At 36.6% G+C, this 18,389-nt stretch overlaps 2 non-coding genes across 2 annotated transcripts; both read left to right on the forward strand.

The window, feature by feature from the left end:
• The first annotated feature begins 7,463 nt into the window (after positions 1–7,463).
• Positions 7,464–7,535, forward strand: Trnae-uuc (transfer RNA glutamic acid (anticodon UUC)). The gene has a single exon. It is a non-coding gene; the product is annotated as a tRNA-Glu (tRNA).
• A 630-nt stretch (positions 7,536–8,165) lies between these two features.
• Trnaf-gaa (transfer RNA phenylalanine (anticodon GAA)) lies at positions 8,166–8,238 on the forward strand. Its single transcript has one exon. It is a non-coding gene; the product is annotated as a tRNA-Phe (tRNA).
• Positions 8,239–18,389: the final 10,151 nt, after the last annotated feature.

The following is an 18,389-nucleotide window of genomic DNA, read 5'->3' on the forward strand; positions in this document are numbered from 1 at the left end:
TCTAAAAAATTTCAAAATTTTCCAAATTCTCAAAATATACTTTCAACTTTTTAATTTTTACTTCTGTTTTTTCTGTAACACATTTTAATCTTCTCAAACATTATTTATTCTTCACTGAATGCTACATTTGTCATGCAAAAAAGAAAATCCATCCAACACCCTTCAGGCTATTCCGGTGTGCATGCAAAATTAACGCTCCAAAACCACTCGTCCCTAGCCAGTGTGACAGGACCCTTAACCTGGCAACACATGAAAAAGGTGAAGACCAAACGAACGATATCAACCGGACAGTACAACTAAGATGTCTTTGGCGCAGCCGGCCCAGAAAAGGCACTCTGTTGTGTTCAAAGGAATTATTTTTTTATTATTGAACCAGAATAAAAGTGGCATTGCGAAGTTGGCACCTTTTCCACCTCCAAAAGCCGTCGCGCCGACCCCGGAGCAAGATAGCAGCAGACAAGAAGGTGAAGGTGTGCACAATCCGAATCGCGGTTCCATCTTCCTTCCGCGAGGACCCCGGCCTGGGAAACGGCGTTCACACACAGTCGCTTGTTGTTGGCGAATCCTGCTCCGGGCGATTCTTGCCGATGTTCTGTCCACCTTCTGGTCCGTGGTCTTTTTTTTTTTGTTGGCAGAAAGGGAGGAAACTTGTTAACGCTTTTTATAAATGTTCAATATTTTATTTTTATTGCACTTTTTATCATTTCGAAGACGAATTTTCTTAATTTAGTGTAAATATAATATAATAAAGTGTTTCTCGCAGTCGTTTCCTTTCGCGACGACTTCTTCTTGCTGTTGGTCCCAATTGAAAAGCCGTTCCGCCATTGTGGGAAAGGTTCGACACACGTGGTCCGCCGCCGCGGTATTGAAAAGTAAACTAACCTTCAAAACCGTCCACTCTTCTTGGCGATTTTGATTGATTGCATCTGGATGCACTCAGCTCGGTGTGGTGTGGTCAACCCGATTGAAAACCGATTCCCCACTCGAGCCAGGGTTGATAAATGTCATCTCACTTGTCACACGAGAGAGAGCGCGCGCGGTATGTCAACCTGACGTGACCCTCGCATGACTTTTTCTCTGAACGAAGTCGGCTGTTGCTTTTACCAAGAATGTCAAGCAGAGGTAGAGGAATCACAGCTTGCTCGATGCATTGCTCAAGAAGCTCTGTTTAGGGGAGCACAACTATGTCGGGGATTGCTATGTAAACATGTCAAAGTTCTTCTACAATAACGGACACTTTACCCTAAAATCTATCATTGTAACATTCGTCAACGAAATACACTTGAGAAGGTGCGACAAAGGATGGATGAACCTGCTGTCCATCACGTTGAATCGTTGGAGATCATTTCAAATTCGTTCCACTTGTCCCTTTTCTGAAATAAATTTAGACCGATAGAAGGGAAAGCGGCTACGAAATATGACTGTTATGATGCCGGGACCGCACTTCCAACAATAGCCCATATTGTTCGGCCCGATATTGTGTGAAAAATGATATTTTTATCACGAGAAGTGACGCTTCTGGGCGACCCTTCGAGGTTATGTCGAATGGACCGTCACACGGGCTTAACGAGATTGGAATACTCCGGCTGACCGTCGACGACGACGACGACGCGGCCAAACAAAAGACCGCAAAAGTCGATAAAATATGATTATTTCATACCCGGCTCAACAAACCAATCGATGATATATTAGTTTATCGGTTTTTGAGTAGGCTTCGCGCGCTCTTCCTTCGCCCGCCGCTCCTCCACGGTACACCTTTCGTTCATCACCTTGGTTCCGCGCCTGCTTCGTTTCGATCCTCTGGAGCGGTAGATGTCTCTCTTTCTGGGACCGTGGCACGAAGTGACATTGAATTTGAAATTTATTTTTTGAGTTATCAAATTTTCCAGTCTTTGATTCAAATGTGAAAATCAGTTTTTGTCTGACTTAGCGATGTCAGCCAAACTAAAAAATATGAAAAAACATGACGCTATGCTGTGCTATGCTGCAACTATTTCAAGCAAAACAATGTAAAAGAGCCGAAGCCGAAGTGTTAACAAAGAGTCTATCTTGCTCACGTCAGTTGATGTTAACATTAGAAACGAGCAAGATATAATCTTTTGGTACATTCGTTTGAACAGCCGGTGCGGCACTGAGTCTAGCACTCGTCGGTGCCAGTTTTGGTTCAATCGAACGTCATTTGTCGCATGAAAATGAAAAAAATATCGAGTGCGGCACTGGATTTCAGTTCCAAGATGGCGGCGAAATTCGTGCGTAACTAGCGCGAGTTTCTTCAAAGCAACACTTTGACAGCTCTGAGGGCGGCACTCAGTGCGGAACTAGTCATGAAACGAACGTACCATTTGTTTACACTTTGGCTTCGGCCCTATTGCAATGTTTTGCTGGATTTGTTTTCATTAGGGCTATTGCACAGAGTGGCTATTGTCTTTTGCAAGCAGAACATATCCATTTTTTTCCGGGGGAGATCCGGGAAAAGATCCGGCAGCAAGCAATTTTTAATGATTTGACGTTTGCTGAGGGTACCAAAATATTTCGCAGGACTGTGACAGCTCGATCATTGTTTGAGAAATCAAAGTCTGCCGGAGTGATTGAATGGTTATCAAACTCCACAGCCCTCGATTTCATCAGGCAAAACATACACGTCAAAATGAAAACTGTTCTATTTTTGATTCACCCATATTTTTTACAGTGGGCTTGTACGACCGACTTGCCAACCGTTAACGTGAAGACTTCGATCATTGTCATGATTTTTCCTTCAAAGACATAAATTTTGCGGCGCTTTCAATATTTTGGCAAAATTCCTTCAACAAGTTGTTTAGAATAGTGCCCTACACATGCTGATTTCTTTTGGTAACGAATATCCCATTGCTTGTTATGTTATGGAAATCGTCATTAATCAATGATTGCCAACTAGGACGTCAATGACTGTGCCACAAAATCATATAAATTTTGAAGCACAATTGATTTAGTTCAAAAATTCCTTCAGTGGCTTCAAGAAGGCAACAACCGGCACATGCTGATTCCTTTTGGTGCTGAAATTCGTTAAATTGAATTTAATATACAATTTTTTATAGTAATGATTATTTTCTTCGAAAATGATCAACGGCTTCACCTTAACATTATGGTGACCTTTCACTCGATGGCACGGTACTCCGATACCACCGGACAACCACCGGGGACACCGTCGTCTCCGGCTGGAGGTCCATCACACACACACAACATCAAGGGGAAATCACAAACACTCTCTCGAAAGCATTAAAAAAAAACCCCGCTCGCGAGGTGACTGTCAGTGTGCACCCGCTGTGAAAAATGTGCCCGTTGTCAATTTGACAAATGAAGTTACGATTTTTTATGCCGACGTTGAACTGTATTTTATTCGCCAGCAGCGCACACGCACGCCTGTCGACGACTTCTTTGGTCCGGAATTGGATCGGATTGGATTGGTACGGCATGAACAACAGAAAAAAAACGGGTCCCAATCGAAGTCGGAGATCCCAGCCCTGGTGATGACCCTGCGGCGAGTGACAATTTATGGGATCGAATTTGTTTGCTTTTGTTTTGTTTTGGGGGGACATTGGGAAATTTGAACGCATCTGTCACGAAAGAGGTTATTTTCAGGAATTTTAACTGTTGAAAAATATTATGAATTTGATATCAACCCACCGCGAAAAGAACGCAGTTTGTTTGCATCAGGTTTTCTGTCTCTTTCTAGCAAAAGTGTTTTGTCAGGCGATTTCTAGCTGGATTGTTTTGACTCACCGCTCGATATGTCAGCCAATATACTTCGCAGGGCTGTGACAGCTCGAGCTCGATCATTGTTTGCATCAGGACACTGTGACGACAAGTTCGTAATTTTTGGGTTAAATTATTATTATTTTTTTCACTAGCACTAATCTTAGATCAATCGGTTAACCTCGTTGCATAAATGTACGACTCGTGCTGAAAAATTCACTTTTTTGCAACTTGTTGCATAAACTACTATTAAAACCTTTGGTTTCATGCGAAAAATCTCTTCATGTTTGGCTTTGCAATCAGTCCCAAAATGAACTAATAATTAAGTGTGCATTATATTTCCGAAAAGTGGCAAACATTTCGGAGAATCATTAACCGATACTTGAACATTAGAAACCTGTAACATTAGAGCGGGTTGGGGTTCCCTTTGGTTTATTATCTCCGGAACAAAACGCACAAAAACACTCGTGTTTTCGCACAAACAACACCCTTTCTCTCCGCTCTTCAAGAAGGTCCGTAAAACGAAAACGTTCTCAACGCCCGTGCAGCGCGCCCTTTCTCGCTGGCTGGGACCAACTGTCATTATAATTACATCGAATGGGCAAAATAAAGGGCCCCAGAAGAAGACGATCGTGACCTGAACCACCCCTTCAATGTGCCCCGTGTGTGTGTGTGTGTGTGTGTGTGCGTGTGTACGTGTTCGCTGCCGTTGATGATGTGGTCATCGTCAGAATCCGAACCATAGGACGCGAAAGACCTTTTTCGTACACGACAAAAGAGCCATATCGAGCGCGGCCAGAACCAGAACCAAGTCTCGGGTAAGGCCAGGCCAGAATAGTCCCGGTTGTGCTATCTTGACACATGGTCATTCAAGACGCGATGCACATTTGCCACACACCATACATTTTTCGTGTTCCAATTTGCCACACGTCATACAAATTTGCACACCCTTACTTCAAAGCGTCAAACTGCCTCGCGCGACAAGCTGGCACACCGGTTACGCGAGGATCACCGTAAAATCATCATCGTTGGCTGATCGGTTTCTGGTCTTCGGCGGTCTCCCCGTCTCGACGGCCTCGGCAGAAGCGCGCAGAAGCAGCATCTTTTACGGCGGTAACTACAGCAAATCACATATTGGCCACACTTAATCAGTGCGGGGTCTTCGGTTGTCTTGTGGCATGCGCTACCCAGGTTCGGTCCACGGCCGTCGCGACCTTCGATGTCTTCTCTAACGAAAATCGAAGTGATTAGGGTTTGGGCGGGAGCGAGCGGGTTCGAGGGCACGTCTTTTGAAAAAAAATATTTACGTTTTTATTTTTTAATCAAAAAATAAAAAGACAGTAGTCAGTAGTCAGTACTCAAAAGTCAGGAGTCAGAAGTCAAAAGTCAGAATTCAGAAGTCAGTAGTCAGTAGTCAGAAGTCAGGAGTCAGAAGTCAGGAGTCAAAAGTCAGAAGTCAGAAGTCAATAGTCAGTAGTCAGCAGTCAGTAGTCAGTAGTCAGTGGTCGAAGTCAGAAGTTAGTAGGCAGAAGACAGGATTCAGTAGTCAGTAGTCAGAAGTCAGTAGTCAAAAGTCAGAAATCTGAAGTCAGTAGTCAGTAGTCAGTAGACAGCAGTCAGTACACAGTAATCAGAAGTCAGATGCCTCAAATCAAATTAAATTATTTCAAAAAAGTAGTTTTGTGCTAAAAATATTACGTCCTTCATTCCGTGGTAAGTTCTATCCCAACTCAGTACATCATATTGGGTATGGTTCAAAGCGTCGTCGTCGTCATCTCTTAGTCCTCGTCCTCGGCTCAGGTTGGCCCTGGCTGCTGATCCGGGGAACCTCGGCAAATCATAATGTGTATTACTCTTTGAACTTGGAAATTATATGTACACCGTGGCAATTTTCATGGGCGCAACCGCAGTCCTCCTCGTGGACGTCATTTTTTTTCTCGAATTTTTCCTTCCGAGGCTTCTGCGCTGAGCTTCTGGAACGACCACGAACGGGGAGGATCGTCTCCAAAACGATCCACGATGGATGATCCTCCACTTCGTGGCCTGGGCCCGGCTCGTTCGCGGACGGAATTATCCAGGAGTCATATTGCATGCATCTTTGGGGTCTCTCGCTGGCTCTCGAAAGGTGAATCGTGAGAAAAACTGGCTTCCACAATTGGCGTGTGCAATCTTTGTGCTACAATAATGGCGGGTGAAGACGACAAAAAGGTTGACGACGACGCAGCTTCTGCCCAAAACCCTGAGAACGTTTGCCGAAGTTCGTGCACGGAATTGAAATGGCTTTGAAGGTATTCTTTTTCAACAGAAGACTGGATATTAAAATGCAATAAAAGGTACATAATAGTAGTTTATGCAACAAGTTGCAAAAAGAGGATTTTTTCAGCACGAGTCGTACATTTATCCAACGAGGTTCACCGAGTTGGATAAATACGAAGAGTGCTGAAAAAATCAAGTTTTGCAACGAGCTCCATACAACATTTTTTGCAATTCCGAAAAAACACCCTTTGAGTGAAATTTTAAGTCATGTTTTCATGTATTTTGTCAATAAATCGTTTAAATCAAAAAAATGATGAAAAGTGTTACTTTTCGAAACAAGTGCTGAAAAGTTCAACTTTTCAGCACCCATTTCAGTGCTGAAAAGTAGAACTTTTCAGCATTTATTTTGAAAAGTGTTGCTATTCGATTCTTTTATTTTTGGTACAGAAAAGTAGGCTATTTCATCGTTCAAGAATGACAGGAAAAGTAAGTAGTTTCACGACGGAATTGCAAAAAGGTATCTTTCATTTCGAATATCTTTGAAGCAATATTAACAGCAACAAAAACCCACTTTGAGCTCCTTTAAATATCATATTTTAAAATCGAAATCGAACCGAAACTGTCAACGCGAGTGCTGTGGTGAATACAAAATAGCTTTGGTGAGTATCATTCAAATTGACCGTTAAATTGTCGATTGACAGATTTCAAAACGAGATTCACATCTGTTTGCCTGAGCTATTTAAAACTTATATCAAAGGGGTTTTATTTAGGTTAAAAAGATATGAACAAATCCAATGTGAAATAAGATTATATGAAATTGGAACTTCAGGGAACTTCCAACTTGATTTTAAGAGGGATTTAACCTAAAACTAAAATCAATTCAAATCTTAAACATTGTGTATAATTTTCAAAAAAAAAACCCTATGCTCCATTCAAACCAACCAATTTAAATGTCTCCTTTGTTATGAATTGCTGCAAAAAGTGAACAACAAAACCGAGCATCTGAACCGTAGAATTAGGACCTCCTAATCAATGGGGATGGTCGTGATACCGCGTTCGACGAAAGATTTGTGGTCCTGTTCATCGCCAGGTATGCTACCGTCCAGCAAGTCTCGACAAAAGATTAGAGGGCTTGCCTCAACCAACAACAAAAAAAAATCTACCAAAGAGTTTCACGAGACTACACCACCCATCTTTGGGAAGTACAGTTTAAAAAGACCGATAAATTACTCATTTTGCGCGCAAGAGTAAAAACTGGGTACGGCGAAGGAAGGAAGAACCGCAACTTCTAGGAACACGATTATCGTTAATTGAATCATGATGTATGGAAGGGAATGATCGATGTAGGAAGAGGTGGCCACCAAACTGTTTATGTTCTTGGCCGTACTTACCCCCTGAATTCAGAGGAAGGCAATTGTCCTGTTGTCGTGATCGACCTTGACCTCGAAGGTTTATCGATAATGATTTACACGGCTTCCCATATGGTCTAGTGGCTAGGATATCTGGCTTTCACCCAGAAGGCCCGGGTTCGATTCCCGGTATGGGAAATTTTTTTGAGGACTTACCGTGATAGTGAAGATGAGACATTGTTGTTACCTGAAATGATGGAAGAAGACTCAATTGCTGATTAATACCACCTACTTGTAAGTATCACGCTCTATTCACGAACAATCAACTGCAAGACAAATGATAACCCCTAACCCCATGCTCGATTCAAACCCACAACAGCGATTAAACAAGTGATTCAGCTGACGTTATTTATAAATAGAACACTTTGCAATCTAGCAAACCAAAACACGTGTTTGTTTTCTGTTCTTCTTTCCTCGAGTCTCATACCACTTCGCTGTTCTACCTACACACTCACCGCCTGCTGAGAAACGCCTCTTTTCCCTTTATCTCTGTATCCGCATATTGGCTAGATCACACACGAGCGAACAAACACACCGACAAAGACACACGTTAAAACCTTTTTCCGCTGCCACATTTTGTCACACAAGTCGCTCTACCCTGCCTAGTCTCTCTGGTCATTATCATTATCGCGCTCTCTCTCTCGTTCTCACCTCATTCTCGGCCCGGCAATGTTTTCGTTCTGACTGTGGTGGCGGTGAGTTGTATTTATCTCTTCGTGTTCGGCCCGAAAGAGTGCGATGAGCTGCGAGCAACGATGAAAATAACCAGCCGAAATAGCTCAGTTGGGAGAGCGTTAGACTGAAGATCTAAATGTCCCCGGTTCAATCCCGGGTTTCGGCAATCGGTGACCTTTTTTGATAAGGAAGTGACGTTTTTTGCCTTTCTTACAAAAGAAAGGTATAGGTTTTACTTTAAGGCTGGACGTCATTTCCATCTTCGTAAATATGTCGATTCAGCATGAATTTTAATCGGAAAATCGTCAACAAATCACACTGCATCGATTTTCGACGCTCTATCGATTCACCTTGACAGAACTCGGCTATCTCAAACCCTCGAATTTTAAGAAAATAAATTCCGTGGAGGTCGAGTGATGTTCGTATGTGGTAAAATTTTGCAAAATTTTGTGTCGCGCCGTTCTCAGCTCCCTTAAATCCGATTTCGATTCTTCTAAATGCAGATGAAAGCTAGTGTGCTGAACCTGGGCGAGTTGCCGCGCAAATTTCGAAATATCCATCTGTTTTCGGATGTGGCCAGACTTTTCCAGAAAATACACAGTTTTCAAATAAAAATATGGTCAAAATTTTTCATTTTCATACCTTTTATTTATCTCAAAAAATGCATTTTTCGAGCTCTACAACCTCCCAAATTTTCATCCCGATTCATAATTTGGTTCTCGAGTTAGAGCCGTTTGATTAACCTACCATAAACAAAAAAATCCCTAAAAAAAGGTAAAAGCCCACCTGGTGACCTTCGCCAACATTTTTCGTTTCTAATTTTATCCGAAATTTCTTTCTTCTTTCTGATTTGTTGACGATTTTCCGATTAAAATTCATGCTGAATCGACATATTTACGAAGATGGAAATGACGTCCAGCCTTAAAGTAAAACCTATACCTTTCTTTTGTAAGAAAGGCAAAAAGTAAATCGCTCTAAAAATTGACCCGGATTGCCGATAGATGTCAAATTTGTTTCAGATGCTCACTCATGGTCTGTACTATGAATGATAGTACAGACCATGAGTGAGCATCTGAAACAAATTTGACATCTATCGGCAATCCGGATCAATTTTTAGAGCGATTTACTTTTTGCCTTTCTTACACGCAGAAAAATGTTTTGTAGAATCAGCCTGTACGAGGTTTGAATCAACAAAATTTTTGTTGAATATAATCAACAAAAAAATTGCGTTGAAACAAACCTTGGTTTTTTCAATTCCACAAAATTCTTTTGTTGTTTTGAAAAAGCTGCTTTGACGTTTAGCGTTGATTCAACAAAAATCATGATTTTCAAATCAACAAAACGTTTTGTTGATTCAAATATGCCTTATTTTTCTGCGTGTACTAAAGAAAGGTATAGGTTTTACTTTAAGGCTGGACGTTATTTCCATCTTCGTAAATATGTCGATTCAGCATGAATTTTAATCGGAAAATCGTCAACAAATCACACTGCATCGATTTTCGACGCTTCGTCGCCAAGTTGTCAAGTTGAGCTTCGAATAGTGGCGCGAGAATGCTGACGCATATATGTTATGCTCGACTTATACTCGTTTGTAGTAGCTTGTCTACCGATGTTTCCTTCAACATGAAAGATATCGTAGCTTCTCGGTTTTTTTTTGCCCTATCCGTTTTGCATATCTGTCCAATGTTTATGCTATGCTTTTTCGTGATATCATAAGTTAAATGAACAGGGTGCAATTTGGCACCCTCAGCATGGCCCAAGAGAAACATTGCATTGCTCTATAACTTGTTCCGTTTTAATGATTCTTTCCTCTTTCTAGATGTTGCTACGTTGCTGGGTCGCTGTTCGTTTTATGCATCGCTAGCATACAATGACCGGTGTAATGGTATATCAGGGTCCGGTCTGAGTTAGAAGTAAATATTTTTTGTTCACTGCGATAATTAATTTTTTTGCGGCTTGAGTGGCTATTTATTGCCAAATCATTAAAAAATAATCCTTCAGTAGGGGTGAAATTAGTTCAAAATTATTTTTTAAAGGACTTTGCAATTCCTCAGTCTTTTCAATGAAACTTGATCCTGTTTAAAGGGTTTTGTAGGAGACAACTCAAATAACGTTTTCTGAAAATGTCACATTCATTATATGTACGGTTAAACATATTCTTTTGGTGAAAATTGCGTTTTTTATTTCTTTTGGAAAACATATCATTTATAATACTTTGCTTTCGTCATATTCTTTTGTGCTGACGTTATAAATAAACAAAGTCAATGTTATGAATTGAAAGAAGTTCTATCATTGTTATATTCTTTAGTAAGAAAGGCTCTATCTCACCCCAGGTGGGATTAAATCGGGTTTTTTTTTAAATTGGTGAGTAATTTCCAGATTTTTTATATAGGACCATGTCTTTATTTAAAGACTAGGGCATTTTCCTAATATTTGATTCAACCCAATTCTCTTTGTTACAGCTCCCAGCAGTATGTATCGAGACATTTTTTGTGCCTTGGAAATTACTAAACTTCTGTAATCCAACGCAATTTAGATTGCCTGCGTAAACAAACTTTGACTGTTTTCAACTAAATTTGGTTCTTTCTGAACCATTGTTCACAGAAGAGTTTCTGGTTTCTTGCGATGCAAGATTAACATTTTTTGACTTTATTATTGTCCTAAGACTTTCAGTTATGTCTTTGACATAACCATCTTGTACTTTTACTAATTAAAATGGGTTTGACAGTTGTTTGAAATAATATGCACTTTCACTTCCAAAAATTTCGGTAAATGGTAAAATGTCACATGTGAGTGTGCCTTTGGGACTATTTATGAAATTATTAATTATTTTACGTCCGTTTGTCTGTGGTGACGCCAGCAGGTCAACAACATCACAGCCAAAAAATGTGAACCATGTTTTCAAATCCATCTCCAAACAATTTAAAGATCAACTTTGATTTTCGGAAGCAAAAAACGAAAATTTTGTCAATTTAAACTTCAAAAATCGTTTCGAAGTGGAAAACTAAATTTCCAATCGGAAATGACTTAATTGTTTTAATATTTATGCACTGATTTTGAAATAACGAAAAATCTTATTTTTTTGCAATCAGGTTTCAATGTTAAAAAATGAAACATTTGTTAAAAGTTCTCTTTTCAAGAAACTTTATTTACTAAGGATACTAAAAAACGATTCAAAAATCACTTCAAACTGAGATGTTAATTAAAGTTTGCAACCAAATTGGGCTTTGCGATGGGTATGTAAATTTAATGGAATTCTGTATCTTGGGAAGGGATTTTTTGTTTGATTTGGTACCTTTGGAAAAGTTGTAGGTTATGATTAGGACTTTGCGGGAAAAAAAAATATTACACAAAAAAAAATATTTTTTAAATTAACTTTTAATCACGAAAACAAAATCTCTCATAAAACGTATCTTCTTAGTTTTTTTTTAATTGTTGTTTAGACATCTTCTGAGCCATAGTGGGTGCAAAACCAGGATTAAGAAATATATTTAAAAAAAAAAGTTTTTTTGGAAATATTAGAATATTACTTTTCAAACCAATGTACTGTTTTCAAGTTATATCCGATTTCTTTTCATTTGTTTATTTTTTGCATTTTAAAAATAATTCTTGAAATTAAATCACCCGTTGAAATCTCACCTGAAAAAATTGTTTCAATCCTTCAATTATTTATTGATAATATGAGAAAATTTCGAAAATGTTTCAACTTTCAAAATTTAAAATTGAACCAATAGGTAATTTCCGAGATATTATCAGTTGAAAAATACAGTCTAATTAGGTGACACTTAGAAAAATCAAAATCGTCCATTCGAATTCTTTGTGAGGCTGTATCTCATAAGTTGATTGCCCGATTTGAAAGATCCAGAGAAAAAATTTGGCTTGAAAAAAAAATCAAGTGCTTATGTTTCAAGTTTTTTTAATTGCAAAAAAAAAACAAAAAGAAGTCAATAATTTGTATCTTAAAGTTGCTATAACTCGATGACGAAACACTTAATAAAAAAATACATTTAAAAAATAAATGTCTTTTTAGTCTCCTAAAAATGCCAAAAAATCTAAGATTGAAAAATACGTATTTTGGGAATTAAACTTTTAGAGATAAAAAAGTATTTTTTCCGAAAAGTCCTTATCAAAACCTACAAGTTTGACGAAAACATCAAACAAAACATCGCTTCTCAAGATATATAAATTCATACATTTACAAACCTATATGGAATACCAGCTCCCGAAATTATATAGAGGCTTGTATGGAATAACGAATCATGCAAAAATGATTCTTTTGACATAGGGAATGCGTGGACATAGTTTCATCCAAATTAAATAAAAAAAAATACAAAGAAAAGTCACGAAATCGTAGAAAACACCTCAACCGTTTGAGTGGTTTTTAATTAAAATACTTTCGAGTTGAAGAGCAAAATATCTAAAAATATTTTAATAATATTTTCTTAAGTTTCACGTGTTTATCCGGCCTGTGGTTCAAACATTTAAAAATTTATGGAAAATTGTTAAGATGGGAATCAAAAACTTAACTAATATTTGAAAGTGCCTAACTAGATTTAAAATGAAATTAAGAAGTCAATCGAACCAAATTCAACATTTTTTCTGCCATTTCATTTCCAAACGATTAGGGCGACCTTCCTTCGCTCCACAATCACTCTACAGCCGAAACGTTTGGTGTTGGCACAACGCATTAATCTTAATAATTCGTCAGTTTACTCCTCAGTTTGCTGTCTTCCTCTCGCTCACTCACACACACACACACACGATGCTGCCAAAGTGATACAAACTGCGCTAAAATATGCAAAGCCAACCCTTTCAATTAAACGGCTAATGTTTACACAGTCCCTTCAGCAGAAAACTATATAAAAGGCGATAAAAAGACAGCAATAAAACAAATGATTTCATCTTGTTTTGCAGCGGCGAGTCCCAGCTTTACACAGTGTGACACAGTGTAAAAATTCATAAAAAAGTTTTTAAAGAAATTTAACTAAATTTATGAAATTTTAAATTCATGGTTTTTTTCTAAATCTTAGCGTAAATTGACAAACATTTTTTTCACCTGTGCAAGTCCAACACCCAGGTCCGCCAGCCAGTCATATCTGGACGACTGGATCTTGATTGACTTGACTGGGCTTGGATGTATAACGACGGCGACGACGACACCAGAACTGAAGCTGGGACGACATGCACCCAATGATGGACTCCAGAGTGCAATCATCGCTGGACGTTGTTGCTGCTGCCGCCGACGCCGCGCCGCGAAAAAGCGTGATTTTATGAGTGATGAGTGTCGTTTTCGCGTTCTCCACGGTCTTCCAGATTCCGGACCGATGAAGATTTACGAGCTTGCAAACCCCATGCGCGGGTTTTTCGATTCGTCGATGGTCCAACCTCGTGGTGTCTTCCGAGAAAATCTGTTTACAGCGGACGGAACGAGATTTTGTCATTTGCATCGCGCCAGAGACAAGCGGATGTGGTGTTTGGAATTTAAATTCATGTTAAATCTTTTACACTTTTTTCAATTTTATCTTGCTTTATTATTTTTTTAAAATCAACAATGAACATAATTCATTATAAAACTTTGGTCATAACCTATTTCTATACAAGTTTCCATACAATTTAGCAACAGTTTAATGGATGTGAAATTAATCCTTTTCCAAATGTTAGTCTCTCAAATTTTTTAAAATATTTTCATCGGAAAGTTCAGTAAATTTCACCTATTTTTTTTACATTGGAAATAGTATCAATAGTTGCTGAGATATAGGCATTTGAAAACAGAAGGCCAATCCAATCGATATCCAAAAATTTCAATTTCTTCAATTTCTTTTTTTTTATTGTGATTAAGCTTCAGAAACAGTCAACTTTATCAAAATTTCTATGAATACCTTTTTTTTTATTCAACTCCGTAAAATATAGTATTAGTATATAGTCCATTAACTAAAATAATGCAATATAATATCTAGGGTTAGTGAAATTTCACGATTTCGCGGACAGCGTGAAATCCGCGAAATTTGTATTTTTCCGCGAAATCCCGTGAAATGTTATGTTTGTGTGGAACTGTAACGATTTTTTTTTTCAAAATATTCTATCAAACTCAAATAAGAATAAAAATAATCTTAAGAACTACTGTAGAATTAAACGAATGAGTACCCTTATTCAATTACTAATATGGGTTAATGAATTTTGATGGTTTGAAATTCTTGAAATTTATCAATTTTGTCAAATCATTTTTTAAAATATCATCATTATAAATATTTCAATCATTAAGACTATTTGGGTAATTTTTATTGGTTTGAAGAATTGTTCGGATTTTTCAGTTTTTTGAGAAACTAACTTTATTTAGTAATATTTTAATTCGCTGTAGTAAAAAAATACTACTATTTTATTTGAAAGGTATATAAGAGTTTTTTTTTAACTTTGAAATCGCCTTTTAAAAATATTTCATATTTTTTTGTGAGTCCTGTTAATTTCAACGATTTAAGTCTGTTCTTTTTTGTATAAAAAATTTAGATTTCGAGGCCAGTTTTATTATTTTTGCCTATTGATTTTAAATTAAGTTTATGAAATGAGAGATGTAAGCCTTGAAAAAAATTTTGAATGAAAACCTTTAAAAATATATTGAATGAGCTAATTGTCGCAGAAAACTCGAACTATTTTACTAATTTTGGCTAAACAAGATTGTTGAATCTTACTTTGATATGAAATTTAATAAAATGTAAACTTTTTGCTTCATTAGTCGAATATAAAACAGCAGTTCAATAAATGAAAATACGCATGACCTACATTTTGGTTCAAAATATAAATAGAGCCCATCCATAAACCAGGTGGAAACTTTTTTGATAATTAGAAGATTAGTTTTTGGGTCACGTTCAAATTTAGTGAGGATTGTTTTTTTTTTTGTTTATTGAAGAATAATTTATAATAAAGTACAAAAAGTGGTTTTTGTGATTTAAACATAAGATTTTGAGAGTAATTTTATCATTTTTCACGCTCCGCGAAATTTGCGTGAAATTTGGTGATTTGAAATTGAGGTCCCCGTGAAATTTGCTATTTTCGAGCGTGAAAAATCACTAAGCCTAATAATATCCTTCACCTATTTGCAAAACTACTTACCTTTGAGAAAAAAAATACAGAAAATTTTGGTTTTTCAAATTAACGGGATTTTATAATACATTTCAAGAGTAAAATATCAAACTCAAAATTTTCGCAAAACTGCAATTGCAATTACTTAAATATTTTATATTGATTCAAAAATACGTAGTTTGGTGAAAATTTGGAGTATCCTTATTAATTATTATAACAAAAAATGTTTTGGAAAAATACCGATTGATTGATACCCACATTGTCAAACACGCAAACGTTTGGTATTTTTATACAAAAATACTTAGTTTTGTGAAAAAATAAATATATATACTGTGAATACAAAGAGACGAGTTGTTCCTTTTAATTCCGCTATATATTTTTAATATCTTGACAGATACGTATTTCGTCTACTACTTGCAGACTTCATCAGTGTTCTGTTCTCGACTACTCGACTACTCGAGTCGAGAACAGAACACTGATGAAGTCTGCAAGTAGTAGACGAAATACGTATCTGTCAAGATATTAAAAATATATAGCGGAATTAAAAGGAACAACTCGTCTCTTTGTATTCACAGTAATGCATTCTGCTAAAACGCTCAACCAAACCACAAATATATATTTTCAAAAAATGCTGTCAAAAACTCATATTTTCGATATATTTTTCAAAAATACGTAGCTCTGCGAATATTTTCCTAGAAACTTATGACAAAATATCGATCTTATTTTTTCAAAAATACGTAGTTTTGTGAAAAATTTTAGTGATTCGCAAAAAAAATTACTATTGCAATCAATGAGAAAAATCCTGATAATTTGATACCCATATTGTAGAAAACATAAATTTTAGGTTTTTTTTCTAAAAAATTGTTTTAACCTTCGAAATATTTGAAAAGTCGGGATCATTCATGAACCATTTTGCAATAACAAATAATATTGAATATTTTTTTAGAAACATTTTCGAAATACAGGAAAATACGTATTTTTGAGAAAATTTTCATGTAATTGTATTTGCACTAACAATAACCAGATATCAAACTAAATTTTTTTGCAAAACTGCAATTGCAATTACTTAAATATTTAATATTGTTTTGAAAACACGTAGTTTGGTAACAAAATTTGAGTATCTTTATTCATTATTATAACTAAAAATGTTATGGAAAAATGCCGATTGTTTGATACCCATATTGTCAAAAACGCAAAAGTTTAGTTTTTTTTTTCAAAAATACGAAGTGTTGCGAAAATTTTGATATATATGTATTTTGACACATTGATATTTTCGGTATATTTTTCAAAAATACGTAGCTCTGCGAATATTTTCATAGAAACTTATGACAAAATCTCTATCATATTATTTTCAAATTTTTTAGTGTTTCCAACGATGCCAAATTATTTTATGGGAGAAGCCAGAGAAGATTTTTTCAAGACTTTTAAAATCAGATTAAAGCATAATTCAATTACTAAATTGTAATTTTTTTTTTAAATAAAATCATTCTAAAAAATATGTAAATACAGATTTTTCAGATTTTTGGGATCGAAAAATCTGTACTATACAGATTTATCCGTATATCTGGCATGGCTGAGTGTTTCGCCAAAAAAAAAATACTATCGAAATAAATAAGAAAAAAAATCCTGATTATTTGATACCCATTTTGTAGAAAACTAAATTTTTTTGTTTTTTTCTAAAAATGTTTTTTGCCTTCGAAATATTTGAAAAATCGTGATCATTCAAGACTCGTTTTGCAATAACAATAATTTTGAGTTTTTTGAGAAACATTGCATTTTCAAAATACAGGAAAAAACGTATTTTTGAGAAAATTTTCATATAATTGTTTTTAAACTACTATTATGCAACAAGTTGCAAAAAAAGGATTTTTTCAGCACGAGTCGTACATTTATCCAACGAGGTTCACCGAGTTGGATAAATACGAAGAGTGCTGAAAAAATCAAGTTTTGCAACGAGTTCCATGTAACATTTTTTGCAATTCCAAAAAAACACACACTGAGTGAAATTTTAAGTCAAATTTTCATGTATTTTGTCAATAAATCGTTTAAATAAAAAAATGGTTGAAAAGTGTTACTTTTCGAAACAAGTGCTGAAAAGTTCAACTTTTCAGCTCCCATTAGAGTGCTGAAAAGTAGAACTTTTCAGCATTTATTTTGAAAAGTGTTGCTATTCGATTCTGTTATTTTTGGTACAGAAAAGTAGGCTATTTCGTCGTTCAAGAATGACAAGAAAAGTAAATAGTTTCACGACGGAATTGCAAAAAAGTACTTTTCAGTACTGTGGCGATGTAAAGTAGGCCATATCGCCATTCGAGAATGACAGGAAAAGAAAGTAGTTTTAAAACGGAATTGCAAAAACAACAATATATTGTTGATGAAAAATGCAAGAAAAACAAATTGGTGCTGTCATTTTTTTTATTGTATTCATTAAAGTTCTAACTAGGAAAGTAAAACTATATTTTATAGCTGTAACTCTGTTTATCTCTGCCCTAGCTCTTTCCGCGCCGCGCGGTTTTGTTGCCCAAATTTTATGGCGAGACCATCAATAAATGTATTTATTTTCGCCTTTGAGCGATCGATTTCGGTCCAACATGAGTCGATGTCCACCGAGCACGCGGAGGGAAGAATTTGCCCCATCATGAGCCAAATTGTCATCGGGTCGTCATTTGTTAGCCTCCGGCGCTGCCCGGAGAGAATTATTTTTCTTGACAGTTTGAAATGTGCGGAATTTTGGCAGTTCAAAGATGATTGATTTAAAGTGTCATCTGAATCATTCTTTCGAAAATTTCTAAGAATGTACTGAAAATTTATTATTTTGGAGTTTATGCTGTCAAGTATCGGATAGACACAGCGAATTATCATTACAAAAGAATTGTCATCGAACTTCATTGAAACGGCTAACAATCTACAACGAATCGATTGATTAACGTGAAACCCCGATGATCTCACCAGTTTTGCGCACTTGTCATGGGCAACCCAACTACTTCCTATTATATATTTATATTTTTACACTCATCAGATTCTAGCGTCCCGCGGCAAAGAATCTCCCCCTTTCCAAGAGATGGCATCAGGGGAATGACAAATCTTTCAATGTCAGCACGAAAAACGATTGCCCTTTGACAAAACGCAACCCTCGCCTCGGTTACGGTAAAACTTCGATAGCTTGACATTTTCAATTGCTTCGTATCTTATTCGTTAATCTGGTTTTATTTCGTCTTGTATTTTTTTTTTATTAGGCAA

This window comes from Culex pipiens, chromosome 3, assembly GCF_016801865.2.
Source record: "Culex pipiens pallens isolate TS chromosome 3, TS_CPP_V2, whole genome shotgun sequence".
Taxonomy (NCBI): Eukaryota; Metazoa; Arthropoda; class Insecta; order Diptera; family Culicidae; genus Culex; species Culex pipiens.